Source organism: Carassius carassius, chromosome 13 (assembly GCF_963082965.1).
Source record: "Carassius carassius chromosome 13, fCarCar2.1, whole genome shotgun sequence".
In the NCBI taxonomy this organism is placed as follows: domain Eukaryota; kingdom Metazoa; phylum Chordata; class Actinopteri; order Cypriniformes; family Cyprinidae; genus Carassius; species Carassius carassius.
Window position 1 is genome coordinate 23,354,127 of NC_081767.1, and position 14,887 is coordinate 23,369,013.

Genomic DNA, 14,887 nt, shown 5'->3' on the forward strand with positions numbered 1-14,887 from the left:
GTTTATACTAGTTTTTTTAAATAAATTTTTTATATATATATATAAAAATCCTTTATTAATTTGAGTTTTATTTTGTCTGTTAAGTTAGATATTACAATAGTACTTTGATGTCCTAATGGCCCTTTTATGTGGATGGGGTCAATAGAATGTGAGAAAATCCACCTGGCTGGGACCAAAATATCTTCTTTGAATTCTTATCTCTGGAATCATAAGGTCATAAGATATGAATGTCAGCGTGTCCCCTACATCTGACCAGGAATGCCTGGGAAAGTGAACTACCCCATTATGAATGTTTGCTCCCTCTTCCTCTCCCAAGCACACAAGAATGGTGGGAAAAACATAATGGATGAGAACACTACAGCGCTCTCCCACCCCTGGCCTTCAAGAGACCTGCAGACCATGCAAGTCCCAGGCTCAGAGAAGCCGTCGCAAAGCTGTCCTCCCTCCCCTTTCCCTCCGCCTGAAAACAAATAGAGGAAATTAACCCTCCTCAGAAACACACTCCCTTATAGCCAGCTTGTTTGTTTGTTGCTTTTGGAATTCTTTGAATCTGACAATCATGAGAAGGACACGTTTGAGGAAGGTAAGGAGATGAGGTGCTGCGACCCTACCAGGATATTTGATCCACAGCAGTGGACGACTCCGAGTGTCCTTTTTCAGTGACTCTCCTTTGCGCTGCTGATACAGTCTCTTCCCAAACGTCCCACCCACATCGTGTCAGCACTTGCTCCCCTGCACACCTGTTCAGTATGGTAATCTTGTGTCTGAATGCCGTGTTTTTGCCTTTGCAGAGGTGGGAAGGTGTGAGTCACCTGTATCCAAGGCTCAAACAGCCGAACAAAGAGAACGACTGGTAGTCACAGCAGAAAGGATGTACTAATGGTCTGACTGATTGATTTGTTCTCCAAAGAACCTTCTGGAACAAGCAGTGGGCTGCCACCTGTCTGATTGTGTATGCTTCCCGTCAATATTTCCACATGGATCTTCAAAGGAATCAACAATTTGCCTATGAAAATCACACCCCAGCGTTTTCCAACTGTCGCCAGCTAGCTTTGTTCTTAAGGCACAAATGATTGAACCTCATGAGAGGTAATGGCAAGGACAGATGAGGAAACCAAGGAGTGTATTAACTTCCTCCACTGAGTTGTTTTGCCGTGTTGAGGATGACGCAAAGCTGATTTCAAACACACTTAAAGTCAACATGAACTCTAAATTGATAGTTTACTTCCTGTCTTTTCTTTTTTCTTTTTTTTTCTTTTTTTTACACGTTTTGGGTTTTATAATGAATGATTAATTTGAATGAACTTCATATTCATTAACTTATTAACAGTGTAATCAGTTGATCCACTACTTTTCGCAATCAAATCCCAACAAAGTCCTGCCTCGCTTAATTTTTTCCCAATGAAAAACCTTTTACTTTGAATAAAAGTGGGTTGTGTAGACTGGATCATGATGACTTGAGGCTTGAACTGGACGGTTTTTCAAAAAGTTGAGACCATCCTTATAGAAACTAATTCTACAGTGGAGGAGAATAAGAAGGAATTGTGGGTGATGAAGGAAGATAGTTCTTGACTTGTGAGTGTGTTTTCATGGAACCAGTTCTTTCTAATGTTTGAGTCAAACCGATTCGCAAAGCAACAGAGAACTTTGACTCTGTGAAATGTTGTTTTGACTCGAACGAAATGATTCACTAAAATGAATTGGACTTCTGAACACAAATCTTCAGTGTCAGCTTGATGGTGGCGTAGCCCTTCGGTGTCACTTGGTTCAGCCCGTCTGGCTCTGTTGAGAACAGTTTTCTCCACCCCTTGTTTTTCTTGTGCGCAGATGTTTCTTCAAGGGCACACAGTGGTTTTGTAGTCCATGTGGATCAGTCCTTTCTCTCTAATTACTGAACCAAGAGTTGCTGTCAGCAACCAATCAGCGATCAGCTCCTGCGTATGTGCGCGAGACTCTGTGTGTTTGTTATGAGATGAGTGTGTCCACAGCAGCACTATTGTTTGCTTTTTTTTTCTGAAATGTAAGACCATTAAAGCATTCCTTTCCTGTTCTTGCATGCGCTTGTTACCATCACCTCTGTGTATGCATGCGTGTATCTGGAGTCTATGGACTTTCCATTTGTAATGCAATTTCCATTTGCAGTGTTTGTCTTCTCGCTGCCTGGATATGTACGTTTGGCTCAGATAATCTATCTCTGGTGATAAGGAAATGGATTTTGATTTCGTTCAGGAATAAACTTGTTCAAAGGGGAAATGAAAGACTGTCAAGTTTGTTTCCAATGTTGTGAACAATTCAATCAGGTCTTTGAATATACAAAGTGATTCAACTGGCTGAAAGAGCTTTTATTAGCTACTAATTCTCTTAACGTTTGTATAGAAAGCTTACAAAATCAGTTTAAGATGTCTGGCATCTAAACTCTTATGACCACCAATGTTTTAAGCACCAATTTTTGTGCTTTTGGTATGTATATTATTTAACCTTTGTCTGTGATCTCATTTTAAATATGTTTATTGACTTATCAATTAAAAATAAAACTTTACAATGTTCTTGCCATGATGAATGTTGTTGTAAAGTTTAAAAAAAGCCCCTGGTGGTGACTGATGGTATGATTAGTGTATGTTTTGTAATCTGTGTGTGTTTGAGTGTGTCTGTTCTTTGTCTCCAGAGATGTTTTGCAATGCCAGGTCGGTTGATGGAGGGAATAGGAGGGGGGGACTATAGGGAGGAGGCATCCAACGGAAGTCCCCAGGTCCATGTGAGGCAAAGTGTTGAGGAGAAATGTCACAGAAATGTCAAGTGTACAAGCACAAAAACAAGACTCCTCAGTGAGGGGGAGTGAAACGACAGCCCTCCTTAATCTCCTCCCCCCTGCCCGCCAACCTCTCCTCCCTTCCCACTTATTTTGGCTGTTGTTTTTTATTCTTTTACGACCCCTCTTGATAGTTTTACTGCCATTTCCTCCCCTCTCTCTCTCTTCCGGGACTCTTATCACGGCTGTTAACAGCTTTAGTCGTTAGATAGCTCTTCTCATTGTTTACACTCCTGGCCCCACCACCCGCCTGCCTGTTACTCTAGTGACCCATCCAGTTGTTTGCTTGCTCGCTTGTGGCCTTGCTGACATCACGTGTTTGTGCTCTTTGTGTGTGTGTGTGTGCGGGTTTCGTGACCGCACCTACTCTGTGGTCTGGTCTGAATGGGCCCCTCAGGTCACTCTGATCTACAAAAGCATGTCTTCCCCCCTGCCGAAAAACACACTCGCATACCCCAGACGGGAGAGGGGAGGGGTGAGGATTGTTGGATAATGGTCTGAGCCCCATGGGCTTCAGGGCTGCTATACAACCCCAAACAACAACACAAGCTCCTGTTGTTGTCCCGAAGGCTAGCTGATTTGTCTGATCAAACCTTTTTGAATCCTTTATTTGCTCACATACCTGGGATTGTTTGCATTCCTCAGCCATGGCACATAATGCACCTAATGCACATCAGCTCAGATAGCACCCTCCTCAGAACGGAGCTCAGTGTTTAGTCATGAGTGCTACTGTTTTGTGATCTTTTGTCTGTCTGTTTGTCTATTATTCTGTCTGTCTGTCTGTCTGTCTGTCTGTTTATTTATCTATTCATCTATTTGTCGATCATCTGTCTGATAAAGAAAATGTAATTCCATCTAGCAGGATCTGTCCGTCGGTCTCTCTTTGAACCTCTCAGTATTAGTCTTTTAGTCTTTCAGAGTCTCTCTCTGTCAGTCTTTCAGTCTCTTTAGTGTTTATCTGTCTGTCTGACCTTCCCTGATGTAATGCGCCTCATTCAAATCAAACACACACAAACCGTCTACTAAAGAAAATATCAGTCACAAGTGTCATAACTTCAAGTCTTCTAACTTTTACTTCAGTGGATCTTGAATGTTTCTATTTTAATTCCCTTATTTGTAACTACCCGGTTTTTGTAACAAAAAGATAATTTTGGTTTTTGTGTCTGATTTAGAAATCCTTTAGTATGAGGCTGGTGTACCAAGTGGAGTATTCTGGCTCTGAGGCAAAGACTTTCATAGTTTTGCAGATGTCCCTGGATGTTTGGAAATGTTGAAATCCTCTTTCAATGGTTTGCTGTACTCTCTTGCCTGCTCTAATGATAGAAACAGATATATGATGGTATGTGAAGATCAGGATGTGTATGTGGTATTTGAATGGACTTCATTCGTCAGAGTCAATGGGTGTCAGGATGATAAAGGAAAAGCACAAGAAGAATGGTGTCTGTTTTTGTCAGGAGGATGCTGTGTCCTCTATCTCATCCCTGTAGGTTGTGTGTGTATTCACTGGCATTGCCCAGACATGTGCGGGAAGTTTAACATGTCTGTTTTTTTTCTAAGGCTCTTCTCTCTTGAGAAGGCAAACTTGTTTGTTTAATAACTTATTACAAAATTAATTGGCATACTGTCCTTCTCTTGTCCCAAACATGTATTTTTTCTTCCTTCTGGACATACATTTTTTTTTTAGTTAATTTTCTAATCTAAAGGAGATTTTCAGTAAAGGGTGAAATGTGTGAGTGAAACAAGTAATAAAACATCCATCTTAATATTCATGAGTTTCCACATATTCATGCTTCTGAATTTACAGACTGTTAAACATACAGCCAAAATGTTTGAATGGCTCCAGGGTTTGTGATTTTTATTTAATGCAGAGAAGAGAACCGTGGGATTTCTTTTTAGTAAGTTGAGGTCATGTTCAGAGACAGTTTTGTCGACTGCTAAATCTGCACAGACACGCACCCACGCACTTCATACAGCCGTATCTTCACCCTACACATTTTCCTGTTTGTGCGTCTTGTCTGGTGGCTTTGTATGAGGAAGGCAGTGAATGTAGGCATATGTTTTGTGTGGATCTGACTGCTGCCTTCTGGCTAGCGTTGAACAGAAGTCGTGATTCATCCACTGCTTTTCGATACTCATTCATAAAAAACAGCCAGGTTACGTGGCAGGAATGGTGAATGCTCTTTCTCCGCCACTGTGGGTGTCCTCTCTGCTAGTTGGCAGAGCTGGCATAGTGTGGCACCATCAGTCTCAGTACGCACTCTATTTTGTGGCAATTGAATGGAGATGTGGCACAGTTCATTAGTTCATTAGTACATTTTTGATGCCAAGTGCCCCCAAATATGATGACTCACTTTCTAAAATATAAAGACATTTCTATACGTCTCATTTCTACTGTGTGAGGAAAATATTGATGATAATAATAACAATGATAATGATTAATAATAGTAATAACAGCCCTGCATCTAAAAAAATCTGCTGATTTGCAAAAAAAGCCTAATGTGACGATAATGCAGAGTTCAAAAATAAAAATAAAAATCGTGTCCTTTTTTTTAACAAACTAAGAATGAAGATATTTGAAATTAATATTATAGGCTATATATGAGTTTTAATGGACCTCAGCTTTAATTGCACTCACCTTAAAGCACTCTTAAAAAAATTCTAACAGTTTTGGTTTTAATGACAAAAATAGAAGTATTCAAAATGCATAGTTTAACTTCCAATATACAAAGAAGTTAAAAAAATTTGTTAAAATTCTCCATTTAATGTCAAAGAACTTACATGGACACGAAATCATTAATAAATAAGCTCTGTAATTTTCTGTTGCTGTTTAAATGTAGTAAAACAAAGATGCAGCAGAAAACATCTGTCACTTTTTTTTTTTTCTGTCACCGGCCATAATTCTAACCTTGGAATCAGGATTAGGCCTAAAATAATTTCAGAGTCATTCATACATGTGAAGATCAGCTGAGAACAAATAGTTCTATCCTGGCTCAGAAGATGATAGAAATCATGAGAATCATGTCTTAGTGGAAGTCTTTCTGGTGACTTCTTCACCCTAAATGGTTGTCAAAAACAAAAATGCAATGAAAATATTCACCATATTTTGTGACAAAGTGTTTTGTGCTAGAAGAAAACATGCACAGTTTTTGGAATCCGCACCCCCAAATTTGAAATAAGTATTGTGATATGATAAAAAAAATATGTTACCCTATTTGTCTTCGATCTTTTCTCAATCAGACAAGGTTTGACCAAGATGAGCCATGGCCACCCAAAAGCACTCTTCCTGTGTGTGACGGCACCTGCTGCTGTCTCTGTGCCGCAAGTGTCCTGTCAGTTGCTTCAGTGATGGATTGCATCTTTAATGGATGTGGTTTGACCTTATGTTGTCAGAAAGAGGAGTTCTAGAGATTTGATTCCTGATTTGAAGGACTTGGAGGTGGTTCTCGAGACTCGAGCAGATCGAGAGGGCAGAGCAGCTGACAGGAAGGAGTTCATGACCAGAGGTGAAGTTACTCACGTATCCTTTAAGTGTGGTGCCACCTGTCCTTTGCGTTAGTTCCAGTGTCCCTGAATACCTCCAGCGCAGCGTCTGTTACGTTAGACCCCTTCACATTTCACATGCTGAAGAACAGCATATGACTACTATTGTCTTTTTGCATCTAGGTGACTATAAATATACTGACTTTTCTGTCAGAAATTAGGGGAAAAAATCTGTGCTATCAAGCACTAAAATGGATAGTATTGCATATACAGATATATGATTTATATAGAGCTATGCACAGTCAGCTCAACATATGCAGCTGTTTAAATCATTTTTTCGGCAAGGAGTGTATTAATTTGATCTAAATATCTATGTATATATATATATATAAGTAAAAGCCGTTCTTTTGTACGTTTGACTCATTAAAGAACCTTGAAAAAAGAATCACAAAAATTGGTTGAATTGATAAGAATAGTACAATACAATACAATACAATTTTATTTGTTAAGCACATTTAAAACAACCGAGGTTAGCCAAAGTGCTGGACACTGACATAATTGCAACAGATTTTAAAAACACGTAACATGAGCACAATACACAGTTTAAACAAGTGACAAACTAAAATAATAAAATGCAGAGATGAACTCTCAGGCTGGTTTAAAGGCCAATGAATAAATTGAGTAAATTATTCTTTTTCTCTAACACTAACTCATTCAGTTTTACAAATCCTCATTCCTTCTTTCTGTATGAAGTGTGTAAGAGCGTCATAAGTCTAAACTTTACATGTTTGAGTGTGCTTGTTTTAGTACCAGTGTGTGTTAAGCTAAAGTCAAGCCGTGTTTCAGTTTCTGTGTTCATGTAGCCTATGTTTTTTTGTTTTGTTTTTTTTTCTTCTTGAAAGAAGCCACATGCTTGATTCATAGTATGTGCGTCTGGTGTGCATGAACATAAATTGTACACTTAAGCTCATTATTGTGTAAGAACGTGCTGGAAGTGTAAGGGAGTTCAGTGTCTCCTCAGGCATGAACGTGCTGTGAAGATGAAAGACAGTCATAAAATCACAAAGGGAATCATATGGAGTTACTCAGCTCATTGAAATACTTCTGATAAGCTTAATTCATCTTAAACCCTCTCTGTCACTGATGATACGATTGCTTCATCTTTGATATTATTTTCTTTTGAGCTGACTAGAAATAACTGGATTTTTATAGGAAAATGGAAGTGATTGTTTGGACACAGTAAAATCTGTATATAACAAAATATAATAATACTTGTATTCTGCAACGATTCATTAAATTGACTTCAAAAAGTGCCATTAATGACATTTTTAATGTTACCTAAATCCTAACTGTAAGTATGACGTATGATGAAATGTGGTACTGTAGCTTAAGTATCATTACATTTGCACTTTCTCTTTTTCTCTGTGTGTTTTTGGCTCTTTCTCTTGTCTGTTGTGGTCCGTGTCCTGTAGAATGGGCACAGGTGGCAGTGGGGGTGTGGCACGGTTCCCTTCTGCCAGATGGGGACTTCCTTGGGCAGCCTCTGCTCCTCTTAGGAATCACCAGTTGGCAAGTGACGATGGTTTAGTTTGCCAAGGGTGAGGGTGCCATACACCGTTGGTGGATTCACCTGGTTACTTCCAGGCTTTGCATATTTTTAGGAAGCTGGCTTATCAGCCGATGACAGGACTGACATATTCCTCTGACTCTTATCTTTAGCATCGTATCTTTTTCTTCAGGGAAGAGATACTGAAGGCACGCCAGATGTTAGATGCTTCATTAATGGGTGATAAGCCATTCTCATGTGTCCTTAAATATCCTGAAAGGTTGCTATGAGGGTGTGTGTCTTCGTGTGTGGTGTTGATGGCCAGCCAATGCTCTGTCTAGGCCGAGATGTCTATGTTTCCCATGGGAGAGAGCGGCAAACGCAGGACAACCCCACCACGCGACATAAAGGTCAGGAGAATCACAGCTGCGCTTCTGTGTCAGCACACACACTCTCTCTCTGAGCTGTCTGCGCTGATATTTACTGTGTCAGATAAATTTAGACATTTCTCGAGTGCACAACAGCACGGCTATATCCACTGCTTGGTCAAGTGAAAGAAAGAGGGCTTTGTGGGAGAATTTCCCCCTCGTCTGCGGCCTTGTGGTTTTCTTTTATTAATATGCTCATCTGTGATTTATGGAGGGATGAATGGTGAAGGGTTGGGAAGGATTGATTGCTCTGGAATCAAATACTTTTCAGATTTGTTTCGTTTGAGAGCCGATCTGTGACGTGCAGTTGCCGTATTTTATGTGTCTTAGAATGAAAGCATGTCATTTGAGGGGGAAAAAACATCTAGATTAAATCAACTAGATTAAATCAACAGAGCTTTTTTCAGTAGATCATTTTCTGTGAAAATATTACTACTTTTTTCAATTAGTTGAATTATTCTGTTTAAATAGTTTTAATTTTAGTTTTGATATTTTTATATTTTATAACATTTAAAGCTTACATTTTATATGGTTCAACTTCAAAAACTAAAATGTTTTTGAGGCCAAATAATTTTTTTTATTTACGATAATATACATTTTTTTTTTGTTATTTTTGTAGCCATGTGTTTTATTAGAGCTTCAGTTTTTCCAAGTGAATAGTTTTTATATTTATTTCCATTTAATAATTTCCGTTTTCTTTTTAGTTTTTGTTAACAATATCAATCGTTAACAATTACATTGCATCCGTTTTTTCCTAATTTCTCTCACTGTTAAAAATATATATCAAAAACTAAAATTACATTTTTAACTTTTTATTTTTTGGTTGTTGTTGGTCTTAAGTAAGTTTAAGTAAATTTGGTCTATTTTCTTTTAAATGAATATTTTTTCATTTAATGCTTTAGGTGCTGTAAAGTTTATCACTTTAATTGACACCTGCATTTAGTTTTGTTTAATGCTTCTAGCTGTTTTTGAATGCAAGGACATCCCCTAAGATCACTTTATCTAAAGATCAGAAACCGTCATTGCTAGCAAGGATGGATAAAACTGTACCTGCATTTACTAGAGCAGTTGCAAAGAACAGAAACCGTTAAAGTGAAAAGAATCAGTCAGAAATCCTGGAATTAATTGAGCAGGTTCTCAAGGATATTTGACTCATAGCTGTGCTATTTCATTGCCAAACTCAAACAGGTCTCTGATGTGGCCCGTCAGGAGCTCGGTCCAGCAGATTACACACAAATCAGCTTCTGGAAAACAATGTTGCTTTGGCTTTATGATGTAATTCTGACATCAGTTCCATATATCCGTTTTAGTAATACACAGGATTGTATTGATCAAGCCTTCTTGAGCCCAATAAAGTTCTTGAAGCAATCTTGAGAACCTTCTGGCCACTTGTATATGTCAGAGTATAGGTGAGTGCGTACAAGTTGGCAAGTCTATTTTGCAATTGTGCTGGATAACCCATGTAAAGAGTTAAAACATCCTGTGTACAACTATCCATCCAATCTCCTCTTGTTTTCTGTCAACCATTAGCGGCTCGTGTTGGGTGGAGGTGCATTAGGCTGCCTTTCATCTACATTGTTACTTAAGTTTGAGGGTCGACTATGCAGGCAGATAAACACACTGCAGACCTTTGAAACCCTCCCTTCTCGATCTTCATTTACTAAGATGTAGTTTGGTGTATATGTGTTGAATAAGTGTGTATTTGTATGTGAGCAGCACTCACATCTCCTTTTAGATAATAACAAGCGAACCAAGCTCACAATGGCAATCACTTGTTCTTTCATATTTTACTATTTTTTACTTCAATTTTTTAACATCAAATAATAAACCCTAATTACTGTTGGTCTCATTGTGAATGATTCTTTTGTGTGCATTAGTGACAAAAAAAACATCTTCACAATCTGCCATCAAAATTGAAACATTTGCTCTGAAAATTCAATAAAACCTGAATGATAAAATCAGGTCCCATTACACATTTATTTTTGTCATCTGAATATCATATATCAATAGCAAATATTTAATACTTTTTATTTTTTAGATTTTTTGAAAGGATTATTTTAATACATTTTGAAATGTAATTTATTCCTGTTAAAAAGCTGATTTGGGGCTTTTATCTGTGTGTTATCATATATTTTTATGGTAATAAATTTTTTTTTTAGGATATTTTGATCATTAGAAAGCATTGGAAAAAGAGCATTGTCACGTTTGATAAATTTCATGCATCCTTGCCAAATAAAAGTATTAATGTCTTTTAAAATAATCATACTGATCGCAAACTTTTGAACATTTGTGAATTATAATGAATTGAGAATGGCCATTTATATTGACTTGTGATATAATACCACTTTAAATATTTACTGTCTTTCTACTGAATGAGCTTTTTTTCATATGACGTGATATGCATGCAAACCAAGCCAAACATGTACATACTTGTAAACAAGCTTGGGTGGACATTCCTTTCCCCTTCATTTGCTTGAGGTTTCACAGGCACCTTACGACGGATTTGCTTTTCGGTCCCTTTTTCTAATGTAAACACTGTCTGCAGTGGGACCAAACTTTGTGCTGCTATTCTATCTGACCAGGGGTCCCTCCTCGCTCACTCTCTGCCTGCTGTCGTTAACGTCCCAGGTCGACCACATTTCTGTTTTTATTTGTTTTGAAACCGCTGAGAAGGTGCACACTGCATAATGCTCCCAATTCAGCATGCCTGTAGCACTTCGGCATGTCGTCTTGATGTTCTACAAGGATGGCAGATTTCCTTAAAAAGCATGTGTGGTCTAGATTCATCTGTTTGTGTCTTTTTTTTTCCCCTTTCTGAACTCTCACTCAGAGCGCTTTACAAAGCTTCTGCAAGAGCGAGAGTGGCAGCCATTACGGCTACATACATTTTTATGTATGGCTACAAGTTACTGTGATTTAAGAGAAGTTGATTGGCTGTTTTGCGACTCCATAGACTGCCAGGCTGTTCCCACATAAATGGGCAATTGTTGTGAGCTGATTATTAGATTAAGCGCCCTCGCTGACCTTTTGCCCTCCTCTATTTCCTCTGCTTGTTAACATCGGATATGTGACAGATTGCCATCTCTGGACTTTTGGTTCAGCGCTCGGAAAGGAACCCAGTGTGTTTTTTTTTTTCTTTTCTCCCATATGGCCTGTAAGCATCCCCGAACTGTATGGCTGGGATCAGTTGGTGCCTGAAGGGGACATATTAAATCAATCCGTCATTCACATACTGTATACCGGTTTGCATCCATAGTGCCATAATCCAAGATATAATGGCCTCAAGCAGAGGAGAGGAGGAAAAAAAAATGATAAAAAGATAGATGTGAGATGAAATGACAAGACAATAAATCATAAAGCAGGTGTTAGAATTCAGAGGACATGTATCAGGATTTCCACTGTGCAATTTGCAAAGCAGCCCAGTTTGACTCCAGGCCAACTGATTTATTTGCCTCTGTCTTTTAAAGGCATAGTTCACCCCAAAATGTTCCCGTTATCGTTTATTCATCCTCATGCTGTTTCAAACCTTTCTTTGTTTTGTGTAGCACAAAAAGGACGACTGTTTTCTGTGCAGTTATGTTTTCATAAAGATGCTGGAAAATCTGTCTTGGGACAGTGGAGAGAGTAAAAAAAAATTTTGAATGTTTTGTTCCATGTGGAACAGTAGAGGATGGTTTCCCAGTTAGAACATTTTGTTTCGCTCCGCCGTCGCCACTGGACAGGGGTTTACTGTAACGGCAGGACATGTGGCTGCTTGAGGATGCCACCCTCGGCCTGTGCCGATCGGGTTCGAGAAAAATGTTTAGCGTTTTCTTCTGGACAAGCAATAAGACAACACCAGAGGAGTCCTTGGTGTTCCAGAAGAGAATTTGTTGTAATTTTAGTGAGCTTTCAGCATATTAATACATTTAAATTTGATACAAAAATACAGTAAAATTGTGAAATATTATTACAAATTTAAATAAATTTTCTATCTCAATATATTTTGAAGTGTAATTTTTTTCTGTGATGCAACGCTGTATTTTCAGCATCATTACTCCAGTCTTCAGTGTCAGATGATCCTTCAGAAATTATTCTGATATGCTAATTTGGTGCTGAAGAAACATTTCTCATTGTCAATGTCGAAAAACAATAGTTGAAAAATTCTTTGATGAATAGAAAGATCAAAAGAAGAGCATTTAAATAAAACAAATCGCTATTAACGATGGAAGTCTTTTAAAAGCAGAATACAATTTCTTTAAAAAAAACTTACTTCCTACAAACTTTTGAATGCAAATACATTATTTTTATTTACATAATATTTCTAAAACAAGTTTTATCTTGCAATTTCAGAATTTAGTCTTAGTTATAGATTTATGTGAAGCATGGAAACCAAGAAATCAACCAAATGACCTGTCACTTATAGTTTGCTGCAGTTGTGACTCTTTAAAACTCTAATTCAGATTTGTATGGGCTTTTTTAATTCATATTTGTATGGATGTTATGATTAGAGTCAACATTTGACTCAGTTGTCCAGTCAACTTAACAGCCTGGGAAACTGGTAAGAAGAATGTGGAAGAAAAGTCTTCTCCCTATGATCCCTTGTTTCTCTCCCTCTCTCTGTCTCTCTCTCTCTGTCTGTCTCTTCTCCTCTTCATCTTTGATTCAGGTTAAAGAAAGGAGTTGAGTTACGGTCATTATGACCAGAGCATTATTTTAGCCATCTTTGCCCTAGGTGGGCGCCTGGGCTTGAAAAGACCCTTCCAGCTTCTATGAAGGATTTGATAATGCACTGCAATGGAATGCCATTGAAGTGTTTTATTTTTTTGCTATTGCATTTGCAAACATGGGATACACTTGACAATGTTTTATTGAACTATAAAACTTTACCAGCTCTACCTGCTTATGCACTGAAAATATTTCCGACCTCCTGGTATGCTTTCAAGATGGGCCTGTGCTCCTAAAAATTCAGGATTAAAACATGCTCGGGAAATACTTTTAAGCATATTAAACTCGTAAGGAAGTTTTTGCTGTTTTCATGCTGAAAATCTTCCAAATCTCTTGCATATGAAAGGTGCTCGACCTCCAGTTGTTTTTAAACTGTAAATTTCATAAGAAATGAATCACTTGGCTTTAACCATAGCAGAACAATCCCACATAACTTTCTGGCTTATGTTGCTTTCCCTCTATTACTTGGTAAGCGCTACAACGGCAGCTTTGTCATTGTGCACTGGGTTGTGTGGAAATATCAGAGAGTGGGTCCACTCGCATATACGTGCTCCTGCGAACGTGCTCTCAGCTGCTGCCATGGAGACAGACACTTCAGCAAAGTGAACTTCTGATTTTCTTTTGCCCGCGGGTGCATGCTAGCATGTTTTGGCTCCTCGCGAGCCAATGCAGTGGGAGGAAACAACCTCCAGAGGGATTTAGGTAAAATTTAGGTAATGCCACAGCTTCTTTTTAAGTTTGCATCGCCTCAGGACACTGCATGCGATTTATGGGCCCTGTTTACACTTTGTATTAAGATGTGTTTTGGTTGATCAGGTCACAAGTAGACACATTCCTGTTCACACCTGATGTTTTAATCCATCTCTTCTATTGACTTTCAACCACTTCTGTCTTGATTTCTTTTTAGGGGAGGGGCTATGGGCCAGTATTTGTTGGCTTTTTCTGATATGTTGATCTAATACTGTGAAATAAGCTCGCAAAATGTTTTACCTTTTTTTGTAAAGCTATTTTTACAATATTTACTGCATGGATAAAAATTCTGCTACATATTGCAGTCAATATTGTGCTGAGAGCGAGCGAGAGAGAGAGAGAGAGACATTAGTCGCCTATATAAGTTGTCAGCAAATCGTTTACATTTTATAGGTATTCAGAACAGAATAAGATAAAAATCTGAAAATATAAGTAGCTACAAAATTATATATAAAATTTTAAAATAAAAATTGCATTCATTATAACAACATAGCCCTATAAACATCTAGCAATGCTATAAATTATGTTGTGTGTGCGTGAAGGGCTCCAGCGCGATCACGGATTTTGTCCTGCAGCAGAAAAAAATAAAATATTCCGACATCATTTGAAACCGTAAAGGTTTACTATTATTTATGTATATTCACAATAAGAACAAAACTGTGCCGTTCTAAAAAAAAGAAAACAAACAGGATGTGCTTGTCAGCCGTCTGTTTCCGAAATCTGATTTCCTTTGTTTTGTTACTTTTGTTAATTATTTAACTGAAACGTATTTTGTGTATTTATTTTACTCCTATCATATGTGATTTCGTATAGTTTTTCTGTTTTCTCCTGTTTATGCGCATGTAAATCTAAACCACTGAAAACGATACATACCCTTGTCCGTTGTAATGTAATTAAAATCTCTAATTTTGTTGATTAATGCATAGGAAGTGAACATGGTGTTTATAGAATGCAATGAACGCACTGTTTACGAATTAGCTCAGTCAGGGGACAGTAGGTGGTCTTTAGTGGCTGTTCAAATGCATTCAACCACATCAGTGTCCACACTACAAGCGCAATATGGCCGAAAGTGTTGTCGACTCCCTCTGGAAGTGGTCGAAAGTGGACAAGCTCAGAATGTTTTAGAGCCTGTTCAAAAACACATCTTAATACCAGGTGTAAAGGAGT

At 38.1% G+C, this 14,887-nt stretch overlaps 1 protein-coding gene across 2 annotated transcripts in view; it reads left to right on the forward strand.

Moving 5' to 3' along the window:
• Positions 1 to 14,887, forward strand: part of LOC132156132 (insulin-like growth factor 1 receptor) — an 84,196-nt gene that overhangs the window by 15,063 nt on the left and 54,246 nt on the right. The window lies entirely within an intron of this gene.